At 43.5% G+C, this 11,547-nt stretch overlaps 1 pseudogene; it reads left to right on the top strand.

The window, feature by feature from the left end:
- Positions 1–2,975: 2,975 nt before the first annotated feature.
- LOC102733476 (small ribosomal subunit protein uS10 pseudogene) lies at positions 2,976–3,441 on the top strand (annotated as a pseudogene).
- Positions 3,442–11,547: the final 8,106 nt, after the last annotated feature.

The raw sequence follows: 11,547 nt of genomic DNA on the forward strand, positions 1-11,547 counted from the left end.
GGATCATGACCTGAGCCGAAGGCAGTCGCTTAACCAACTGAGCCACCCAGGCGCCCCTAAATAAATAAAATCTTTAAAAAAATAAAATAAAATGCAGAACCTCAGCCCTATTCCAGATCAACTTGGTCAAAGTCTTTATTTTAACAGGACCCCCAGCGATCTGTATGCATATAACAGTTTGGAAAGCACTGGTCTAAGTGACACACGTAATTTGAAGAATGGCAGTGAACATGAACTACAACAACTATATTTAACAATTACAGTTAAAATTAACAAGGAATATTAGTGGTAGTATTGATGGGAAATGAATGCAGAGGAACTGAAAATCTTATGTTGTTTGGTAAAATTTCACATAACTTCCATTGAAGTATTGCAGTATCTTTGTAGCAATAGCATCACATTTCCAAATATGTCCCTCAAGATGTGCTTAAAACTGTGCTAATATGGGTAAAGAATGTATCTACACAAAATAAAACTTAGTAAAAACCAGTTAAGGTCTAGAGTGATCAAAAAAGACTGTCATGGGACGCCTGGGTGGCTCAGCCCGTTAAGCATGATCACTTCAGCTCAGGTCGTGATCTCAGAGTCCTGGGATCAAGCCCCGCAGCGGGCTCCTTGCTCAGCGGGGAGTCTGCTTGTCCCTCTGCACCCCCTTCTCTCTCTCTCAAATGAATAAATAAAATCTTAAAAAAAAAAGAAGACTGTCACATCTAGTGGCCATGATACATTAGAGCAAGTAAGGATTAAAACTGTCATGAGGAATTTTATTTCCATGTAAGCAAGTTAACTGTTGTATGACAAATTATCATATGCTTGTGACTCTGAATTTCTAATTCTTGTGCTAGTTTCTCTCTCTTACCTCAGGACCTTTGCTTGTGCTGTTTCCTGTACCTGGTACGCCTTCTCTCAGACACTGCTGACCTTTCAGGTCACAGCTAAAATGTCATTTCCTTAGAGAGGACTTCCCTGACCCCACAGACAAGGTCAGCTTCTCTCAACACACACCCAAACATCCTGAATTTCCTCCTTTAGAGCCCAGCATACACATAATTTCCCCTTAAACACCTGCTTTCCTTTCTGGAGCTGAGCTCCACGATGCAGGGACTTTGTCTCTGTTGTTCTGAACCGACTAACCTCCATGTATATCTTTAGGTGCTCAATAAATATTTATTGGATTAATGAATGAATCGCGACCCCATTCATATAAAATTAAGCATGGCCCTGCCTTATATTTGTACAACGCTTTACTCTTTTTAGCATGTTTATTTCTTTTTTTTTTTTTAAGATTTTATTTATTTATTTGACAGAAAGAGAGATAGAGAGCACAAGCAGGGGGAGCAGCAGAGGGATAGGGAGAAGCAGACTCTCTGCTGAGCAGGGAGGCTGATGCGGGGCTCAATCCCTGGACTCTGGGAATCATGACCTAAGCCAAAGGCAGATGTTTAACCAACTCAAGCACCCAGGCGCCCCTAGCATATTTATTTCTTACTCTAACTTGAGCCGCTAAAGACCCAGATCTACCTAGTTAGCGTCTCAGACCTAAAAATGTGTAGGAGATCTCCTACCTCTTGGACATGAGCTTGGACTAGAGATGGAGTACCTGCCTTCCCATTTTAACTCTGCCACATCAGACCGGTGTCTTGGGCAAGTTATCTCGCCTCTCTGTGCCCCAGTAAATGAATACACCATAATATAGTTACCGAATTCAGTGATTTTAACATTGATACAATACTTCCTAAATAACAGTCCATAATCCAATGTTGCCAATTGCCTCAGTGTCGCTATAGCTTTTTTTCCACCCTTCAATACCCAGTCCAGTCTGGGATCAGGAATTGCATTCAATTATCATGTCTCTTCAGCTTCCTTTAGTCTGGAATGATCTCTTAGCCTTTCCTGATCTTTCATTATACTGTCATTATGGAAGAATACAGACCAATTGTTTTATAGACAGTCTCTCAATGTGGGTTTTTTCTTATGTTTCCTCATGACTAAGGTCAAGTAATGCATCCCCAACCAGGATATTCTATCAGTGCCATTGTATCCTCCTAAGGGCATCACATATGGGGGCATGTGATATCTAACTAAGTCTTACCAGTGATGTTTGTATTGATCACCCAGTCAATGCCGCGTCTGCTTTCTCCATTGATTGGTTTCTGTTTTCCCCTTTGCATTAGGCAAGCTGTGGGAGACACTTTAAAAGCATGTAAATGTCCTGTTCCTCCCAATTTTTCTTCCCTCCATGCAACACCAATTGAAGATATTTGCCCAATTAGCTTTCACTATGACTGCTGTAAAATGGTTATTTTCCAGGGGCGCCTGGGTGGCTCAGTCGTTAAGCGTCTGCCTTGGGCTCAGGTCATGATCCCAGGGTCCCGGGATCGAGCCCCACATCGAGCCCCACATCAGGCTCCCTGCTCGGCAGGAAGCCTGCTTCTCCCTCTCCCACTCCCCTTGCTTGTATTCCCTCTCTCGCTGTGTCTCTCTCTGTCAAATAAATAAATAAAATCTTTTTTAAAAAAATGGTTATTTTCCAATTCCACCTCTTCCTCCACATTTATCAATTGACATTTTTTTGAAAGATTTTATTTTTAAGTAATTTCCACACACAACATGGACTTGAACTCACAACCCTGAAATCGAGTCACATGCTTCACCAACTGAGCCAGCCAGATGCTCCTCTCTTGACATTCTAATGTATTCCCCCCTTTATTTTCTATTTATTGTCAGTATGAACTCATTGATTCTGATTTCATTCAGTGGGTTATAATCCATTACTGTCTATTTTTTACGTGTAAAATACACATCAAATTTACCATCTCAGCCTTTTTTTTTTTTTTTTTTAATATTTTATTTAGCTCTTTGAGGAAGACCCAGTTGCAGCTACCGTGGAGCCTTGGACACCCTGCTCCTGCTCCTGACTCACCGCCGTTCGCTGTCGTGGAAGAACAAGTCAGTCAGGAAGCCACGCCATAGCTATGGCTTTTAAAGACACTGGGAAGACACCCGTGGAACCAGCGGTGGTGATTCACCCAATTAGAATTACTCTCACCTGCCCCAACGTAAAATCTTTGGAAAAGGTATGTGCTGACTTGATCAGAGGCGCAAAGGAAAAGAATCTCAAAGTGAAAGGACCAGTTCAGATGCCTACCAAGACTCTGAGAATCACTACAAGAAAAACTCCTTGTCACAGGTGAAGGTTCTAGGACTTGGAATCGTTTTTAGATGAGGATCCACAAGCGACTCATTGATCTGCACAGTTCTTCTGAGATTGTTAAGCAGATTACTTCCATCAGTAGTGAGCCAGGAGTTGAGGTTGAAGTCACCATTGCAGATGCTTAAATCAACCTTTTTAGTAAATTGATTATCAGTTGTTAAAAAAAAAAGATTTTATTTATTGATTTGACAGAGAGAGAGATCACAATCAGGGGGAGCTGCAGAGGGAGAGGGAGAAGCAGGCTCCCCACCGAGCAGGGAGCCCAACATGGGGCTCGATCCCAGGACCCTAGGATCATGACCCAACCGGCGCCCCTCAATTTTTTTTTTTTAAAGATTTTATTTATGTATTTGACAGAGAGAGACATAGCGAGAGAGGGAACACAAGCAGGGGGAGCGGGAGAGGGAGAAGCAGGCTCCCCGCGGAGCAGGGAGCCCGATGTGGGACTCGATCCCAGGACCCTGGGATCATGACCTGAGCGGAAGGCAGTCGATTAACCGACTGAGCCACCCAGGCGCCCTTTTTTTTTTTAAGTAGGCTCCACATCCAGCGTGGAGCCCAATGTGGGGCTTAAACTCACAACCCTGAGATCAAGACCTGAACTGAGGTCAAGAGTCAGATGTTTACTTGACTGGACCACCCAGGCACACCCCATCTCAATAATTTTTAAGTGTACATTTCAGTGCCATTAAGTACATTCATATTGTTGTGCAACCATCCCCACCATCCATCTCTAGAACTTTCTCATCTTCCCAAATTGAAACTCCATCCCCATTCCCACATCCCTCCAGCCCTTGGCAGCTACCACTCTATTTTCTGTCTCTATGATTTTTTTTTTTATTTAACATTTTATTTTCAACTAATCTCTATGCCCAACATGGGGCTTGAAATCACAACCCCAAGATCAAGAGTCACGTGCTCTACCAACTGAGCCAGCCAGGTGCCCCAACTGTCTCTATGATTTTGACTAGTTTAGGTACCACATATAAGTGGAATCATATAGTATTCATTTTTTTCTAACTGGCTTACTTCACTTAGCATAATGTCATCAAGGTCATCCATGTTGTTGTGTGTCTCAGAACTGCCTTCCTTTTCAAAGCTGAATAACATTCCATTGTATGTATAGACCACACTTTGTTTATCCATTCATCTGTCTATGGACACTTAGATTGCTTCCATGTTTTAGGTATTGTGAATAATGCTGCCATGAACATGGATGCACAAATATCTCTTTGAGATCCTGCTTTCAATTCTTTGGGGTATATACCCAGAAGTAGTGTTGCTGGATATGTGGTAATTCTGTGTTTTAGAGGAACTGCCTTACCATTTTCCACAACAGCTGTACCATTTGACATTCCCACCAGCATGAAACAAGGGTTTCAATTTCTCCCCATCCTCACCAACACTTGTTATTTTTTTTTCTTATACTAGCTCTTCCAAGGGATGTTAAGTTGCATTTTTCTAGTAACTAATAACGTTAAGCATCTTCTCACATGTTTGTTGATCATCTGTAAATCTTCTTCAGACAAGTGTCTATTTAAGTAAGTCCTTTGCCCATTTTTTAGCTAGATTGTTCTGTTGTTGTTGTTTGTTGAGTTGTAGGTGTTCTTTCTATATTCTGGATATTAATCCCCTATCAGATATATGATTTGCAAATATATTCTCCCATTCTATAGGTTACCTTTTTACTTTTTGATAGTGTCTTTTGATGTATAAATGTTTTAAATTTTGATGAAGTCCAATTTACCTATTTTTTTTTGGTTGTCTGTGCTTTTGGTGTCATATCTAAGATACTATTACCAAACCCAATCCTATATCCTTTTGACAAATCTCTATCATTTTTTCATTTTTCAGCCCCTTTTTTTAAGTTGATGACACAACAAAATGAATACCAGGTTCATCTTGTATCTACCCTGATCCAACCCTGGAATCAGCCGTTTCTCCAAGAGCCCAGTTTCTGTTTGAGGGCAATGAAACATAGAAACCAAGATCCAGGTGTTAGGTGTGTCCTTTGCTGTGAAAATGTTAATACTTGTAGGCCCTTTTAACAGATAAAGCTGGGAAATAGATAGATGTAGAATTAGAGGTGTGTGTATGTGTGTATGTGTATATGTATGCATGGGTGTGTAAATACACATACAATACAATCCCACAGGGTCCTTCCTTGACTTCACTCTTGGGGGAGGGATATCTGAACCTCAATTTCCTCAAGTTTCTTGAAAAATGGTGATAATAATAATATCTATCCTATAGAGTCATTGTTAAGGCTTAAACTTATAAAGATAAGCCATTTCAAAAATACATTAGCCCAACTTGATCTATAGATTCAATGCAATCCCTATTAAACTCCCAGCATATTATTTTGTGAATATCAACAAATTAATTCTGGCGTTTATATGGAGAGACAAAAGACCCAGAATAGTCAACACAATACTTAAGGAGAAGAATAAAGTTGGGAGACTGGGGCGCCTGGGTGGCTCAGTTGGTTAAGCGACTGCCTTCGGCTCAGGTCATGATCCTGGAGTCCCGGAATCGAGTCCCGCATCGGGCTACCTGCTCGGCAGGGAGTCTGCTTCTCCCTCTGACCCTCCTCCCTCTCATGCTCTCTGTATCTCATTCTCTCTGTCTCAAATAAATAAATAAAATCTTTAAAAAAAAAAAAAAATTGGGAGCCTGATACTACCTAAATTCAAGACTCACCATAAAGGTACAATAAGCAAGACAGTATGGTATTGGCAAAAGAATGGACAAATAGAATAGTGGGACAGAATAGAAATCCTAGAAATAGGCCCATGAAATATAATTAACTTATCCTTGACAAAAGAGTAAAGGCAATGAAATGGAGAAAAAGATCGTCTTTTCAACAAATGGTGCTGGGACAACTAGACATCCACATGCAAAAAAAAAAAAGAAAAGAAAGAAAAAAAAAGAATCTAGATACTGACTTTACATCCTTCACAGAAATTAACTCAAAATGGATCATAGGCTTAAGTCTGAAACACAAAACTATAAAATTCTTAAAAGACAGTATAGGAGAGGGGCACCTAGCTGGCTCAGTTAGTATAGCATGTGACTCTTGATCTCAGGTTCGTAAGTTCGAGCCCCATGCTGGGCATAGAGATTACTTAAAAATAAAATCTTTAAAAAAGAAAAAGATAACACAGGAGAAATTCTAGACAATCTTGGGTATGTTGATGACTTTTGAGATACAATGCCAAAAGCATGACCCATGTATCTTAGTCCATTTGGGCTGCTATAGCAAAATACCATAGACCAAGTAGCTTATTAACAACAGACATTTATTTCTCACAGTTCTGGAAGCTGAAGTCCAAGATCATGGCATCAGCATGGAAGGGCAAGTACCCTTTTCCAGGTTGCAGACTTCTCTTACCCTCACATGGCAGAAGGGGCTAGGGAGTCTCTCTGGAGCCTCTTTTATAAGACACTAATTCCATTCGTGAGGACTCTACCTTCATGACTTAAGTACATCCCAAAGGCCCCACCTCCTAACACCATCATCCTTGGGGGTTAGGATCTCAACACTTGAATTTGGGGGGGTGGGCACATAAACATTCAAACCATAGTACCATGAAGGAAATAACTGATAAGCTGGACTTAATTAAAATTAAAAACTTCTGATCTGTGAAAGACGCTGTCAAGAGAATGAGAAAAGAAGCCACAGGCTGGGAGAAAATAATTGCAAAACACATAACTGAAATATAGAGAGAACCCTTAAAACTCAACAATAAGAAAACTAACAACCTGATTAAAAAATGAGCAAAAGATCTGGATACCTCACCAAAGATGATATACAGATGGCAATTAGGCATATGAAAAGTTATTCCACAACATATGTCATTAATGAAGTGCAAATTAAAGCATTAAGATACCACTACACACCTACTAGAATGGTCAAAATCCAGAACACCGACAACACCAAATACTGGTGATAATATGGAGCAACAGGAACTCTCATCTATTGCTGGAGGGAATGCAAAACAGTAGAGCCACTTTGGAAGACAGTTTTGTGGTTGGTGGTTTCTTACAAAACTAAACATACTCTTACCCTACAATCCAGCAATCATCCTCCTTGGTATTTATCCAAAGGAGCTGAAAACTTATGTCCACAAAAAAACCTACACACAGATGTTAATAGCAGCCTTATTCACAATTGCCCAAACTTGGAAGCAACCAAGATGTCCTTCTGTAGGTGAATGGATAAATAAACTGTGGCCCATCTAGACAATGGGATATTATTTAGCACTAAAAAGAAGTGAGCTATCAAGCCATGAGAAAATATGGAGGAAATTTGATTGCAGATTACTAAGTAAAAGAAGCCAATCTGGAAAGGCTGTATATTGTATGGTTCCAACTAAATGGCATTCTGGAAAAGGTAAAACTACAGAGAGAGTAAAAGGATCAGTGCTTGGGGCACCTGGGTGCCTCAGATGGTTAAGCATCTGCCTTTGGGCTCAAATCATGATCCCAGCGTCCTGGGATGGAGCCCCATGTCGGGCTCCCTGCTCAATGCAGAGTCTGCTTCTCCTTCTCCCTCTGCCATTCCCGCCGCTTGTGTTCTCTGGCTCTCTCTCTGTGTCAAATAAATAAAATCTTAAAAAAAAAAAAAAAAGGATCAGTGCTTGTTGAGGATTAAGGGTGGAGAGTGATGAATACGCAGAGCAAGAGAATTTTTAGAGCAGTGAAAATACTTTGTATGATACTATAATGGTGGATATATATCATTATACATTTATCAAAACTCAGAGAATGTACACCAATGTAAACTGTGGATTCTGGGTAACAATGATATGTCAACGTAGGTTTATCAGTTGTTGGGTTTTTTTTTTAATATTTTATTATTTTTTCGACAGAGAAAGACAGAGTGAGAGAGGAACACAAGCAGGGGCAGTGGGAGAGGGAGAAGCAGGCCTCCCGCGGAGCAGGGAGCCCAATGCGGGGCTTGATCCCAGGACCCTGGGATCATGACCAGAGCCGAAGGCAGACGCCCAACGACTGAGCCACCCAGGTGCCCTAGGTTTATCAGTTGTAACAAACAACTACTCTGGGGGTGGAATGTTGATTGTTGGGGAGGCTGTGCATGGGTGGGGGCAGGGGAAATACGGAAACTCTCTAAATTCCACTCAATTTTGCTGTGAATTGAAACTGCTTTAAAAAATAAAATCGGGGTGCCTGCCTGGGTGGCTCAGCCGTTTAAGTGTTTGCTTTCGGCTCAGGTGATGATCCCAGAATCCTGGGATCGAGTCCCACCTTTGGGGGGGGTGGTCCCTGCTCAGCAGGGAGTCTGTTTCTCCCTCTCCTTCTCCCCCTCACCCCCACCTGAGCTCTCTCACTCTGCTCTGTCTCTTAAATAAAATCTTTATAAAAAAAATAAAATCAATTTTAAAAAATAGATTAGCACAGTGACGACATGTAATAAGTATTCAGTACGTGCTAGTTATGGTTACTTTAATTATTTAACATGTCCTATCCAGCTCTGACATGTAATGATCCTATGATAGTAAACGGGAGAACATGGTAAGAAAAAAACTCTAAAAATATGCCCCATTCCTATCCTAAATCACCAGGTTTAAATCCCCAAGCACAGACTGACAGAGAAGGGGACACTCAGAAACAGGTCATAAACATTCGTTAAGTACTTAGTACGTGCCAGGCAACTTTCCCTATATTTACTCATATTGCCCACACCACACCCTCCAAGAGAGCATCTGAGAAGCAGTACAGTCTCTCTGCAGTTGGACTGCATGGTTTGACTACTGGCCTCACCACTTACAAGAAGTGTGTCCTTGGGTAAGTTATTTAACCTCTCTGTGCCTCAGTTTCCTCATTTGTAAATAAAAATGGTTTTTGTACAATTTCATAGGGATGTTGTATGGATTAGATGAGTTGAGCACAAAAGAGAAGGGCTGGCACACAGCAAGTGTTTTGTGTTCGCTGCTACTCTTTTAGAGATGCAGAAACTGAAGCAGAGAGAGGTTAGGTCACTTGCTCAGGGTCACACAGCAGAATGTGGATTTTAAACTCAGGTCTTCTTGGATGACAGACAGGCAAGTGCATAGGCAATTACAAAGGTACTAACTGCTGTGATAAAAGATAGCTAGGAGACTATGGTAGCCCTAAGGAGGTCATTAGGCAGGTCTGGGGCAGGTCTGGAAGACTTGCAGGAGATGGTACTTGAGCTGTGGCTTAAAGTTTGCCAGGAGGGCAGGTGGAAGGAGGTGGGAGGGCAGGGATCACACACAGGAACCCAGGTGAGACAGGCTGGGCAAGTGCTAGCAGTTTAAGGTAGATGGGTCACAGAGTGTTAGGTGGCCTGTGACAGCAGCTGAAGCTTATCACAGACCATGGGGCAGAAGGAAACTTCTCAACCTCAAGATCCCTCTATTTCAGTAGAACTTGTTTTCAGAGTCCTAGAACAGAAAATAGATGAAAGCAGAGGAGTGGGGTGACGTGGGGATGGTTCCCTCAGAGACTCCCTCTACCCCCAGCTTACCTGCTACCCTCCCCCAACATCTTTGCAGAACCCCACCAGGCCACATCCCCCAATTTTACAGATGAAGGAACTGAGGCCGAGAGGCAAGTGACTGGCCCACCAGTCCTGAGCAACAAGAGCCAGAACTTTGGACTCCCAGCCCAGGGCTCTCTTCCTTAGGATCATTTGAAGCTTCTCTGCCAGATAAGAACATGGAAGCTGGTTGGGAAGGGGGTGGGGGGGCAGCAGTGGAGCTCAGAAAACCACATGGCTTCACCTTCTGGGACTCAGCATTCCCATCTGTACAAAGGGGAGAGCTGGGAGAGACTGCCCATCCCTGGATCCTGAGGCTATCGACCCCTCTTACGGGACCCCTATCCCTGAGCCCCAGATCTTAGGCTCTGTCCTTCCAGATCCCACCCCCAGTGTTGGGGGGGGTGATGGGGGTGCCCAAGAACTGCCAGTGAGTGAAGCGCAAGGGCAGAGTGCTGAGCAGAGGGACAGGCAGCCTGGCTGGCAGAGGCTGAAGTGATCCGACCTGGCGGCTCACAGTATTTTTAGGCCCCTGTTCTCCCGCCTCTGGGCTGGAAGCAGATTAGAGAAAACCAAAAATGAAATGACCTCTGCTTGGCCTGACAACTCTACCAAAGGGAAGAAAAGACTTTGAGAAAAAGCTAAACAGCCTTTGATTTATATCTGTCCCCTCTTCTTTCAGCAGGTGGGAGCAAGGCCAGGGCTTGCGGGGGTTTGAGGGGCATTGGGAGGGTCCCTCACTCCTGCAAGTATTTCATTCGGGACCAAGCACTTCTTCCCATCTGCCCTCCCAATCCCAGGCATCTGCTGCTGTCAGTGTCCCTTTGCTCAAGGCCTTGGATGGCTCCCCAGTTTGATTTAACAAAGGCCTCTGTAACCCGGGCCACATGGCCCAAACTTACCCTAACTCATCACTGCATTGACTCAACAAACATTTACATTCCAGCTGTGCGCCCAGCATGTTCCAATACCAACTTGTTAGTCCTCAAACAGCCTCACTTCTACTGAGCGGCAAAGTGAGGTCACAGAGAGATGGACTGACCTGCCTGTGGCCATCAGAAGCAGAGTTGGGACTCAAACCCGGGCAGCCTGGCTCCAGAGAACAAACGCTTGACCTCCGTGCTATGCCACTTCTCCGAAGCCTGGCACCCTTCAGGCTATAGGACACCAGGCGCCTGCCCTCTAAAGTATCCCTGAGAGCCCGCCCCAGCCCCCCATGACCACTAAAATCACCCACGTACAGTGGAAGCCTGTTGACTCCCAGTAATTATTAATAGAGGAGTCGCTTGTCCACCGCACTGCTCAGCGGCCTCTGACCTGCTGTTTCCAGCTGCTCTGCTGGCGGCTCCAGAACCTTCTCACAGTGCTCCTCCCAAATTCCTCGGAGAAACCTGGGTTCAGGCTGAAATGCTTACACAATTTTGACACAAGCCTGAAGGAATGGAAGGAAAACTGAAACCCAGTCAGCAGATATCTCTGCACCAGCCACGTTTTTGCCCTGGAGAACTCTGCCCTGGGGGGCCCTTCTGGCTGCTTCTCTTAGCCCTTTGCCTTGGACTTCAGGAGGAGGCCCTGCCCTCAGAATCCCTTATTGTCTTCCCAGAGTCTAGGAATCCTGACTTCCCTAGGCCGTGCCCCAGCTTGAGCAAGCAAACCCAAGGAACAGCCCCGTAAGCTCTTCAAAGATGCCTCTTCCCTGCTCCTCCAGGACACAGCAATTAACAGGTGGTTCCTCTGGGGCCAAGGTTTCTTCCTTCCAGAAGATGGCTTTCAGTGTATCTTAGATAAGTGCTTTCCTTTTTTTTTTTTT

Source organism: Leptonychotes weddellii, chromosome 1 (assembly GCF_054177405.1).
Source record: "Leptonychotes weddellii isolate Sample4059 chromosome 1, ASM5417740v2, whole genome shotgun sequence".
In the NCBI taxonomy this organism is placed as follows: Eukaryota; Metazoa; Chordata; class Mammalia; order Carnivora; family Phocidae; genus Leptonychotes; species Leptonychotes weddellii.